A 12,357-nucleotide genomic window follows, 5' to 3' on the forward strand; every position below is an offset into this window, starting at 1 on the left:
TACTGAATCCTAGTAGTTAAAAAGATATTGATGTCAAAATTCTTGTACCAAGCTGTAAGGTATAAAGTAGCAAGACTGCTAAACGCCGGCCTTGAAACAAAATATAAAATAAAATCCAAAATGTCAGTATAGTGACAAAATTCAGATTATCCACACCTTTTTATATACAATGTAAAAAGTTTTAATTTTTTTGCACAGCACTTTTAGAAATATGCATGATCTCATAAAAACATGTTATTTGTAACATTATATTATTTGCATACTAAATATTGCATTTGACGCAGAATGAATATTTTTATTTTATAACAATGCAACTACATATGCATACCTTCAAACTTAGGTAACGATTCGCAAAACAATCTTAGCAAGAAAGCAATCTGCCTAAAAGTCGGTTTTCATTTCGAAGAAAATCTAAAAGGTAAGAATTGCCTGGGAAAGCGACAGATTAAAACAACCATTAAGGGCAGAATCTCGCCTAATTTCCCTGGTGGTGCTTTAGTGAAGTAAACGACCTTCCCCAAACCTACGCTTTCCTTTTATTCTCAATGCAAATCTTGTAATCTCTAGTCGGCGGGCACTAATTACACACTACCGATTACGATTAAGATGTGTCATTTGGAATTTCAGATTGTTAGATGTCTCTTAAGGTGTGGTCAGGGGCACGAATTTGAAACCTACGCTTTAACTACCTCCCGCGTTTATTTGAAGTTGTATAGTTATTAAACTGGTGCACATGCAGCTGTCACCAACAAGGTTGCGTCGGAATTGAAATCGATTTCAGTCGGTTATAACGATATCAATAAAAGAGTTATTCATTTCAGGGAGGAAAAATAAATATTTATTTATTTAAATGAATGAAGCATTGGAATAAATTTGCCGTTTGAGGTACCATAAAACAAGAAGCTTGTAATTAATAATTAATTCAGCTGCGAGGGGTTACAACGTTTGCTAAAATTGAAAACGAGATACAATATTTGTAAAAATTAAATATGAATAAACATGCATTTATAGGTAACGCATATTTTATTAATATGTATGATTAAAGTATGCGATGTATTATATGAATGAAGCATTGGAATAATCGGAAACTCAAAATTGGGGATAGCTAAAATAAAATATAAAATATATTTTGGGGGGTCCGAAATCCGAATCCGTCGAAAAAACTGTATGCTGATTCAGAAAAGAATTTTGCGACTGATTTCGAAACATAAAATATCGTTTGCACCAATTAATTAGCATTTTTGAGGACATCCACTAGAACCATTAAGTTTGAGTCCTAGAACGTGAAGATATTAGATCATTAAATCAAAAGAGTAATTCATATTTTTTTCGCACAATACATTAAGCGAAAAGATAAGTCATAAAGGGATCATCAAAAAAGAATGCAGGAACTTAACCATCTTAAATTGAAATGTAGCGGAAGAATCTAAGTAATTTCTCGGCTAGTTAGAATTACATTTGAACAATTAATGATTCGTATCAGTCAACTAAAACGTCGAATCACAACCATAACTGTAACACAAAGAAGAACTGTATAAGACATGAAAATGGTATAGTAGAAGATTGAGTATTGTTTTGATAGCCTTAGAACAACTAATGATGCACATAATAAAAATGCACATAATAGGTCAATCTGCAGTTTAATTGTATTGAATATTTATAAAGTTATTGAAAGAAAACGTAAAGCAAAAAAATTACTTTTTTTTATAAAAATGTTCATATTTCCACGAATATTAAAGTTAGGTTTACGAAATGTTTAGTTATTGCATGCAATAAACAAAGTAATTTATAAAAGATACAAGGTTATTGCTAAATTTTATGCATAGGGTGTTGTTCGTAATTTATTACGGTTCCACTAACCTGCGAATGGTTTAAACTTTAATAATAAGCATGATACCTAATATCTAAACACCGCTAAAGTTATAAAATAATACGCCAAGTAATTTTAGAGAAATTCGGAAAAAAATGCCAAAAACTGAAAGCGTCTTTTTTATTATTGTAAGGTAGTAATATCACAGAAATTTTATTAGAATATTTTTTAAAATCATCAATTTTCTTTAGCCTGTGTATCTGAAGATTTGAAATAAAAAAAAAGAATGATAAAGAAACTGAAACAAATAGTATTTTAGTAAGTTTAAGCATTAAAAATGATTTAATGCTTCTCCTCTCAACATTTTTAGTTATTATTTATTCATTATGGGATGAAAAATAATTTCTCATAAAGAAAATTTTTAAAAAATAAAGAAAGCAATTTCATATATCTTTTGTGAAACTTGTAATTGAGCTTAATCAAAAACATACAGTCAGACATACTATAAAAGAATTAGTCTCATACAACTTATGATCGATTTTTTTTCTTCTTTGAAGTAGCATACAACTAGTACACGAGCACCAACAATTTTACCAAGTTTCCTTGCAACTGATGCATGTAATTGAAGTCTTACAAAACATACAAATAGAAATCGAACAGCAATAATTCCATTAGGCTTTCATTTAACTTGTAGTCGACTCCATTTCTTTAAATCCCAATTAGGATTAGTGGGTTTTAAGACACAGTTTAAATAATATCGGTGTCTTTTTACTGTTATGTTTGTTCCTCAAGAGAAGACAAGAGCGTGTCCTCAAAGGGAGTGCGAAGAGGGAATGTGTCTGCTATTTAACTTCAGATTCCCACGTTTCATGGTAGGTTTAAGAGTAAGGCTTATCTTGACAACCAGATGCTGTCTTCTGTTACCGCGGATGACTTCGACTGGCTGGTTTTCATTACAAACAAATACTGAAGCGTTTACCTCTGTTTTAGTACATACATAGATACAGAGAGGGAGTCAGTAAAGAGCAGTGAGGGCAAAGGCCTAAGAGGCCCTGGTATTTCAAGATATTTTTGCTCTATTTCCTAAATTCAAAAATGAATTGTAGATAGAATTGCAAAACAACACCATTTGAGTTGCATAGGAATGTTTAAAACGTTACTTTTAAAAGAGGACAAAAATATAAGAGTTGACGGAATTTTTTAATCAATTATTTGTAAAATTTCAAATTGGCTGTTTTAGAATCTATGAAAGGGGCAGTTGCATTCCATATCAAATCCCTCCAATTTTGTGATAGCAAAATTCTTCTTCTTTCCTATTTTGATTACAATGTTTCGATTTATTTCGAAGCAAATTAAGGAAATTTTTTTTGCAAGGGTAAAAAAAACTAACCAAGTTATATGACTAAAATATGCAGCTAGGCATATTTTTTATGTATTAAGCTTAATTTTTTCTTTTGCATGCAAAAAGAAAAATAGTAAACAAACAAAGATAAGAAAGTAAGAAAAATCCAGGCATCATTTTTCTTATGAAAACAACCGAAATAAATGTAAGGAATTTTTATTTTTTTTAAAGCTTTTTTCATATCAAAAGTGCAATCAGCTTAAAAGGCAACACATTATAAATTTTTTATTCAGAAAAATATATCTTTCTACCATAACTAAACACTTAATAAAATGAGACTTGTTTTTAAATAAATTTTTTTAATGAAACTATTAAATGGTTAAAATTAAAATAACGTATAGTTTTTAATTACTTAATTCCATTAGCGAGGTTAGTTTCAAAAAAATTCAAAACTAAAACTTCACCTGTTCATTCAAAACCAACGCTTATGGTAATACGTATCAAAACTCCAAGAAATAACGCTAATAGATTTGAAAATTCCAAAAAAGAAAATAAATTTTTCCGCTTTTATAGGACATAAGATTATTGATGTACACATATAATTCAAATTTCCTCAACATACGACCTATCAAATATCTTTAACAATCAACATATCACTTTAATGACCTCTTTAGAAAAATATTAGTATTGACATAAGAATCATCGTATTAGAACAATAACGTGTAGTTTTTCATTACTTAATTCCTTTTGAGAAGTCTGTTTAAAAAAAATTCAAAACTAATCCTCCACCTGTTAATTCAAATCTAACGCTTATGAAAAATGCTTATTAAATCTACAAGCATTAACTGTAATAGATTTCAAAATTTCAAATAAGAAAACAAATTTGTGCAGCTTTCACGTCACATAAGATTATAGGTGCAAACATATAATTAAAATTTCATAAGCATACGACCTTTATATATCTCTGACAATCAACACCACGTCTCTGTATCGTTTTAATGTCTTCTTTAAAAAAAATATTGTCATTGATATAAGAATTATCGTATTGGAACAATAACAGGCACGAGTCATTGTTTGATAAACTCAGTGACCTTATGAGTTTTCCTTCTTCTGAGTTCGTTCAGAATAAATACGAATATTAATTTATAAACGGTATTCTTAAACACGTACGAGATTTCGTGGATAGCAACTTTCAAACTTGCTGCCTAAGTTTTAATAAAAATATATGTAAAAACTATTGAACATATGCGAGATTTCGAGGATAATAACTTTTAAAATTGCTGATTAAGAGAGACCCGTCGGACATTATTTGCCCAGTCACTGACCAAAGGCCGGCATTTTGTGATAACCAATTATTTACTGCAATATACCAGTGTTCTCCCTAAGCCTTTTTTAAAGGTAGCCCGCCATGCCTACCCTTTGATCCCAATAAATGATGCCCCTCTTTTTTTTGAAAAATAATCAGCCATCCCTTAAAAACACTGCTTTTTTATTCATATTCCATTTTGAAGAAAAAATAATTCAATGTTTAACTAATAATTACACTGGCAAATTATCTGTAATAGGTTTAATTTGAGATTGTATATCTGTTTATAGGTTTAAATCTGACTACTATTACTAATATTTACTTTGTCAGGATTATTCTCAACTGGTTACATTTTCATAAGTATCTTTTGGGGGGGGGGATATTAAGATTTTTTTTAAGTGATTTTAAGTTTTAAAACTATTTTCTTAACAAATGCCTTTTTTTTTTAAAAAAAAAAAAATTTATTTCAAATGTTCATTTTCTCATAATTTTCAGTTTAAATTATGGAAAAAAGTTTTCAAGTTATTTAATAATTTAGTGATTGTTTGTTAGTTCGCTTTTTCCAAAAAAATTATGCACAAAGATTGCCTTTTAGCATGCCTTTAACTATTTTTATGGACTACAAATTTTGATAATGAGAGAGAATTACTTTTTGAAAAACACATAAAATAATGAAAGAGGGAAATTTAAAAATTCCTGTAGATAAAATTCAGTGATTACATAATGTTACTGATTTTGATAAATTTTTACGGTGGCCTATATTTACACCTTCAAAACTCAAAGTGCCCTTTTAGAGAGGAAGCATCCTGCCCTTTATTATTCCTAGGCAGAACTCGGATTACAATCAAATGATCAAAATGCCCTTTTCAGAGAGGAAGCATCCTGCCCTTCATTATTCCCAGGCAGAACCCTGATTACACTAATCAAGAATTTTTGTCATTTGGCTACTGGTAATTGACGGAGAAATGGCCAAGTTTTGTCTCATGGTAAATATGTGTAAAAATATGCGAAATTTTATAAATCAAAATTACCCTTAAAATAAGTCTTCTCGAGCAACGAGATGCTTTCCTAACAACACATTATAAAACAAATCAACACGAGAGGTTTACAATGAAATTTTTATCCAGAAATAAAGATAACAAACAATTTTGATTACATTGCCTTAAGTTTGATAACCAAATGCCCGCTTCAATCACAACTTGTTTTGTATTTTAAGAGAATGGTATTCATTTAAAGATTAAGTATGTATAAACAAACAATTTAGATTAACAATGGGCGAATACTGAACCTATTATCTATTCACAATTAATATCTAAAAATAACATTTCAAAACGTATTTATTAAATAAAGAACTTTAATCATACATTTGTTATGAATAGAAATACTCCTGTGGTTTCTGAAAATGGAATTAAAGATATATTTAAAGTTAAAGGGTAAGTAAATATCAATTTATGGATTGAAGAACTTAAATTACTTTAGAAAGGTTTAAATAAAAGGAAATTTAAAAGAGGACAGGTAAAGAACTGTCCAAGAGTTATAGTTAAATTAATGAACTTCAACTCTGTAATATCAACATTCTCAGAAGTTGTCGAAACGTAATAAGTATGTAAAGGTGGAAAACTAAAAGCAACAGATGAATAGTGGATATAATGATCAAAAATTGGCTTTGTTTTCTAAATTGTTCAAAAAACTTTTGAAATCAACTAAATTAAGAATGTGTCTTTGAATGAAATTATGAAAAAGAATAACTATTTAGGTGTAAAAAAAGTTTAAAGAATCCCAAGTTTTATTTGAAGTTTAATTTTTATTTTATATCTTTTTTATTTTACTTAAAAAAGCTAAATGTATTTTTTTTTTGTCATTAAATAACGTGTCTCGTTATAAATTATTTGATTCTTCTATTTCTCTATTTTAAATTAAAATAAAACCAAAATTGAAAATCAACATCAAAGATTTTTATTTATTAATAATTATAATTTTAACTATAATATGAATGGAACATATTTTATCGATGCATATTTTATTATAAAAGATATCAATCTAATTATTACTGCATAAATTTATTCTTATCATAATAAGTTCTGACTATGAAAGAATGACTTAGTTTAGTTCCATAGTTTCTAAGATAAATTTTTAATTTATTCAAAAAATTTGACGAAATAAAAATCTCGCCCGGGTTTATTGAATATCCGAGTACATGGCAAGACCCGATTTATAATGAATCCGTCAATTAGCACAGTCACTTTTTAAACTTTCAAACAAAGATTTCCAAAATACATAAAATGCTTTTTTCTTTCTTTTTATAAAATTATGAGTTATAAATAATGAAATTGGAAAAAGGATTAAAAAAAAAAATTATTATCTTTAATGAAGCGGACAATTAGCACAGTTAAAGGTAAAACCTGTGAAAAACAAAAGGTTTAAAAAAAGATTATAAGGAATTATTAAAATTTGGGAATTATTCTAAAAAGGGGAGTTAGAAATAGAAACGAGTTAAGGAACATTGCTTTCGGAAATCAGACATGCAGATTAAGGAAAAGAAGGCTACGAGTCTATCTAGACTTAATACTCATATATATACATATAATTAATTAGGCTAAATGAGTAACAACAGTTAATCATTTTGAGTCTTTTTCTCGTCTTCAGGAAAACATGTTCAAGTTTTGTCAAAATGAAACAGTTTAGTCCCGATAAATAAGAAAAGAACAAAATTGAAAATTGTAATAATCAGCAGTTAATTCTGTCCTGGTGCATTGCATTGCATGTATATTATTAAACAAATAACGCAAAATCAGGTGATATATATTTCAATAATCTCCCTTTTAAATATTTGATTCTGTCTCTGGTTTAAATTATTATATAAAATTAATTATAACTAAAGAAAGAAATATATTAATTTAGTTAAAAAGGTTTTATAATTATGAATTTATATAACTATTTTAACGATATTTGTTTCATTATCGGTCAACATTTAAAAACCAAATATCGATACATTTTTGTACTCAATATTTTCTTTGAAGATATATTAAAACTTTTCATTTATTTATATTAAACAATATTATATATTTGTTATTATAATCCACTGAAATTATTTTAACAACTTTTTGAGAAGATGAACTATTTTTGTCTATTAAGAACTGGAATCGACATAAAAAGAAAAACAAAGACTTTCAGACTGTGATGCTGCTTAAAAATAGATCATTTAATAGTTTTATTTTATCGAAGCATTTATGTTTTTCTATAAATGAAAAAAAAAATATATAGCGATGTTTATCACTAAACGGTTGCAATGTATTTTTAATACTACAAATTATATACTGTGAAAAAACATAGAACTATTACACTTATCAAAAAAAACGGCAGAAACACATAATAGAAAATACAAAATAAAATTAATCGTTTTCAAACTATATTCCAAAACATAAATAAATTTGAAAATAGAAAAAACTTTTTTTACTTTAAAAAAATTAACAAAACTGTCTTACAAAAGGTAATTCACAACTGAAAACCCCTTTACTATTTTAGCATTTATTAAAAATAAAGTTTTACAGGCATAATAATAAATTTATTACAAGGTACGAATGTGTATACCATAAGTATTGTTTGTGTGTAATTTCTGATTTCTTCTATCCTTCCTAAAATTTTCCTGAAATGTAACTTAATTAGCTTAGAATTAGCTAAAATATAGCCACCTATTAATTTCAACCGCAACTTATAACCAATATCTTGCATAATATAATGAAATTAGTGGGCTCAACCAACCCCGTATTCGCTGCCGCTCCTCAACCCAGCTATGTAATCTCACGCGGTTTGCTTTGCAAAACATGCTCGCTTTGTTTGCTACTAAGTTGAGCCCATTCGAAAAGTGCTCTAGCACAAAATCTTATGAATTTCGTAAAATTTTAAGAATTTTAAATTATTAAAATCTTTACGACTAGTTTCCCCTTAAAAAATTAAAATTTTTAACCAATGATAAGTTAGGCACTTTGGGATTATCCCGAAGACCAATATAGCCAAAAGATAGCTACTGGGCCAATAACCGCAAATTTTATAATGCTTTTTTTTTTTCATTTAATTTAAATTTAATTTTATTATATATTTTTTAAAAACTAAAAATTTATATGGTTAAATTCAAGAACAACTTAATGTGTAATTATAAAAAAAAATAGAGGTTTTCAATTTGTTTTTATTCTTTTTATTACGCTTTTTATTACGTATTTTTACACTTAACTTTTTTAATTATAATTTTTTATTATTGGATAAATTTAATGCGTTTAGAATGTTTATTTTGGAAATTTCTTTTCATTACGATGGTTCCAAAAGATTTGCTCATTTTCGAGAGCGTCAGCAGGTTGACGGAATAATCCCAAAGTACCATAAATTATTGAAATAAAAAATTCTAAATTAAAATTAATGAAATGCAATTGAAAAACTTGAAGAAACAAAACAATAGCTATGCTTTTGCTGAACAATTGTTAAAGATTCACAACTTCGTTAAAAACACGAGTATAAATTTCAGAACTTTGAGATATCACTGTAAAGCTGTGGCAAATGACATGACTGTTATAAAATTAAATTGGAAAAAAAATGAGGTGTAATAGAAAAACTTGCAAAAAATAAACATTAATTATGCTTTAAAATAACAGAACAGCACGTACTCATTTTACAATGAGTAACAACAATAAGGAATATAATTATTATTATTGAACCTGTATAGATCTAATTAGAACCAATAGTTGTTGTTTGTTGATATTAACTATTCGCTTTTAACCTTTTAATTCTTCCTAACGAATAGATCAGTGCGTTACAGCTTAACGTTGGCCACGCAAGAAAGGAATTTTCCGTTAGAAATTTGTAGAATTGTAGGTTTATGCTTTCATGCTTTTGAAAGCTCCTACACTTGATATTTTAATCATTTGTTGCCACTGCGAAAAAGAAAGGAGGGCTTTCTTTGTTGCAGTGTAAGAGAAATACAGATATCGATGTTAAACTCAAAAATCAGGAATCCGAAATAAATATAAAATTGTTCATGGAAAAATATATAAGCCTTAACACCAATTTAGGTAATCTACTAAAAAATCATACCAAGCAAGAGCAAACATTAATCAAAATATTTTTAAATAGGAGTCTCCCCCCCCCCCCACCACTCCTTGATCCTAATGACTGCTAGCAATATCTTTATTTCTAAACAGAAATTTAATTATAAAATTATTCCTTTTTTTGTAACATAATGGAATAACATTTTCCTCCTTAAATTCAATTTTAAAGGCATCTGTTGACAGATGAAATAAGATGCGTTTTTCCGGATTATAGCTGATTGTTATAAATTATGAATAATTTTAAGAATATCACAAGAAAAGATTTAACTTGAAATAGGCCTCTATAACCTTGAAAAATATGGACTTTGGCTGTGATAATAGTGTTTTATATAATACATTTTATTACAAAAAAAAAATCAACATTTTTGAACAAAAGTTTTTTTCTTTTTATATTTCTCTTTTTTTTTTCCTTTCTTTAAAATAAAAAATAACAAATATTTAGAAGCGATAACTATTCAGCTAAAAATGTATATTAAGAATATAACGCAGAAATAAATTAAATAATAATTTCCATAAATTTCGAACCTAATTGTATTTAAAATTAATTGTGATAAATTTAGTCATACAAAGAAATATTAAAATAACAATGTTTCATGCTTCATATTTTAAACCTTCTATTAACTTTATGTAGATTTGTGCTGATAAAATAACATAAAACTGTTAACATAAAATTAGATCTAACTCATTCAAATTATTATTATTAAAAAAAATATTGCACTGAAAATTTGCTAAAACATATTTATTTTGCTATAAATAAATATGTTTAACAAACACATCTTGGAGTTAGTAAATAGATTTTTTTCTACTTGGAATTTCGTATGAAAGTGAACAACTCACCTCAAATTAACTTGACGAATCAAATCCTATTTAGAAATCACAACACTTATTTCATAAATGATGATAACAACATGTTTTGTGTTGGTATCCTCACACTGTCACACAGTTCATTAGTCCGTTCAACAATCGCCAAAGTGTCAACAAACAGAATCCGCACAACATCAAAGAAACAAAACACAAACCAAGCCAACTGTTTGCTTGCCTGGCCCGCCACAACCGGGCATGCACTCTACTCTGATTGGTTCAACGTGCTGTTCTCAGCAGACGATTTCTTTCTCAGGTCTCAGCTGGCCAACAACACTCCCGAAATGCATTGCGAGAGGGTGCCTTTCTCTTTGCATGTGACTCATAGAAGCTTCCCAGACTGGACTTGAAATTCGGTGAAGGGTTGATATAATGGTTGCTTTATCGCTCTAATTTGGCTGAGTGGAATTATATGGAAGAAGAAAGAATGAAAAGAACTTTATTTCTTGATTAATTGAGTATTAATTTTAGAGGATTTGTCAATTAATTTATAAAATGATTAATTTATCTTATCTTTTGAAGTGGTATAATTAAGACAAGCGCAGACTGAACATTTTTTATTTGTTCCAAAATAAAATTTTAAAAAATCATCAGAAAATGATTTAAGAAAATTAATTTATAAATATGCATATTTATAAATTACAGGGGTGGCTATTAATGATGAAACTGGTATTTAAACCTTAGTTAAATAGGTTTTGTAGATTAATTTAGGAATATGTTATCATGAGCGGTGGCATAATTAACGCAACTCCAGAATGAACATTTTTTATTGATACAAAAATAAAAATAGCAATAAATATATAAAAATATAAAATATGAAATTATTTAAAAAGAATAATTTTTAAATAACTTGAAGGGGAGATGTTTAACTATCCCTTTGGTATTTATTAAAAAAAAATTTTATTTGTTTCATTAACTAAATCTAGATTACATATGATTTGCCAATTAAATTATTAAAGAATTAATTTATGTTATCTTTTGAATCGGCTTAGTTAGGGTAACTTCATATTGAACAATTTTATTTACTCAAATAAAATTTTATTTATTCAAGTAAAAAAATGGTTATTACAAAAATTATGCGGGGCCATTTTAAAGCACAACTTAGGTATTGATTTATTTAAACTTCGTTTTCATTAACGAATAGGGTAAGGGCAATTTCTTTCCAACCAAATCTAAACATTCTGGTTTAAAATAATTTCATAATTTATTTTAAACACAATCATTTGTTTTCTGAAAATTAAGGAATATTTTTGTATAAAATTCTCAATAAGAATAACTAAGTTTAAAATGGTGAAGTATATATTTTTTTAAATGTTTTGTTCAAGTTCATGGCTCGTTGAGAACTAAAATGGACTAAATTGTATACTGAGTATTTATTCTGTGTGCTAAGTTAAAACAAAATTTGAAATGGTAAGGAGAAAGAACATATGCATTTATTGATCCTTATAAAAAGGGATTGGGAAAAAAAGCGTAATGTATAAGGGGGAAAAATGTTTTTGATCTAGTATTCATTACATATTTTTGCATTAATCTAATTTATTTTTAATTTATCCATCTCATTTTACCAAAATGTTCAAAAATCTACAAAAAAAAAACTTATTAATGCTGCATTTTTATTTACTTAATGAATTCAACTGCAATTCTATATTTCACAATAAAAAAATTCCGGATCAAATTATAATTGAATCTATCATTGAATCACATTACTTTTATTTATATTCATTTAAATTTCCAAAATTACATCTAGTAATCCTAAGTATTTTTTTCCTGAAAGGGAACGTTGTATACATTTATGTAACGCGAATGATACTTTTTGCGAGATGTAAAAAAAACCTAGCTCTTCTTCTTTTTTTTCCCAGTTACAATATGTTAGTTGTTTTCATTCAAAAAATATGCAGTACCCAGGATTTATTTTCTCCAAATAAAATGTTTAGTTATC

At 27.5% G+C, this 12,357-nt stretch overlaps 1 protein-coding gene across 14 annotated transcripts in view; it reads right to left on the reverse strand.

Moving 5' to 3' along the window:
* Positions 1 to 12,357, reverse strand: part of LOC107442127 (neuron navigator 2) — a 524,062-nt gene that overhangs the window by 236,520 nt on the left and 275,185 nt on the right. For 6 of the 14 annotated variants that reach the window (XM_071180184.1, XM_071180183.1, XM_071180180.1 and 3 more), the window contains exon 1: positions 10,395 to 10,737. The exons of the other annotated variants lie outside the window; for them this stretch is intronic. The gene's annotated coding sequence lies outside the window, so the exon portion shown is untranslated. Of the gene's footprint in view, positions 1 to 10,394; positions 10,738 to 12,357 lie in introns of those variants that run through there. 14 annotated transcript variants of the gene reach the window in all.

Source organism: Parasteatoda tepidariorum, chromosome 4 (assembly GCF_043381705.1).
Source record: "Parasteatoda tepidariorum isolate YZ-2023 chromosome 4, CAS_Ptep_4.0, whole genome shotgun sequence".
In the NCBI taxonomy this organism is placed as follows: Eukaryota; Metazoa; Arthropoda; class Arachnida; order Araneae; family Theridiidae; genus Parasteatoda; species Parasteatoda tepidariorum.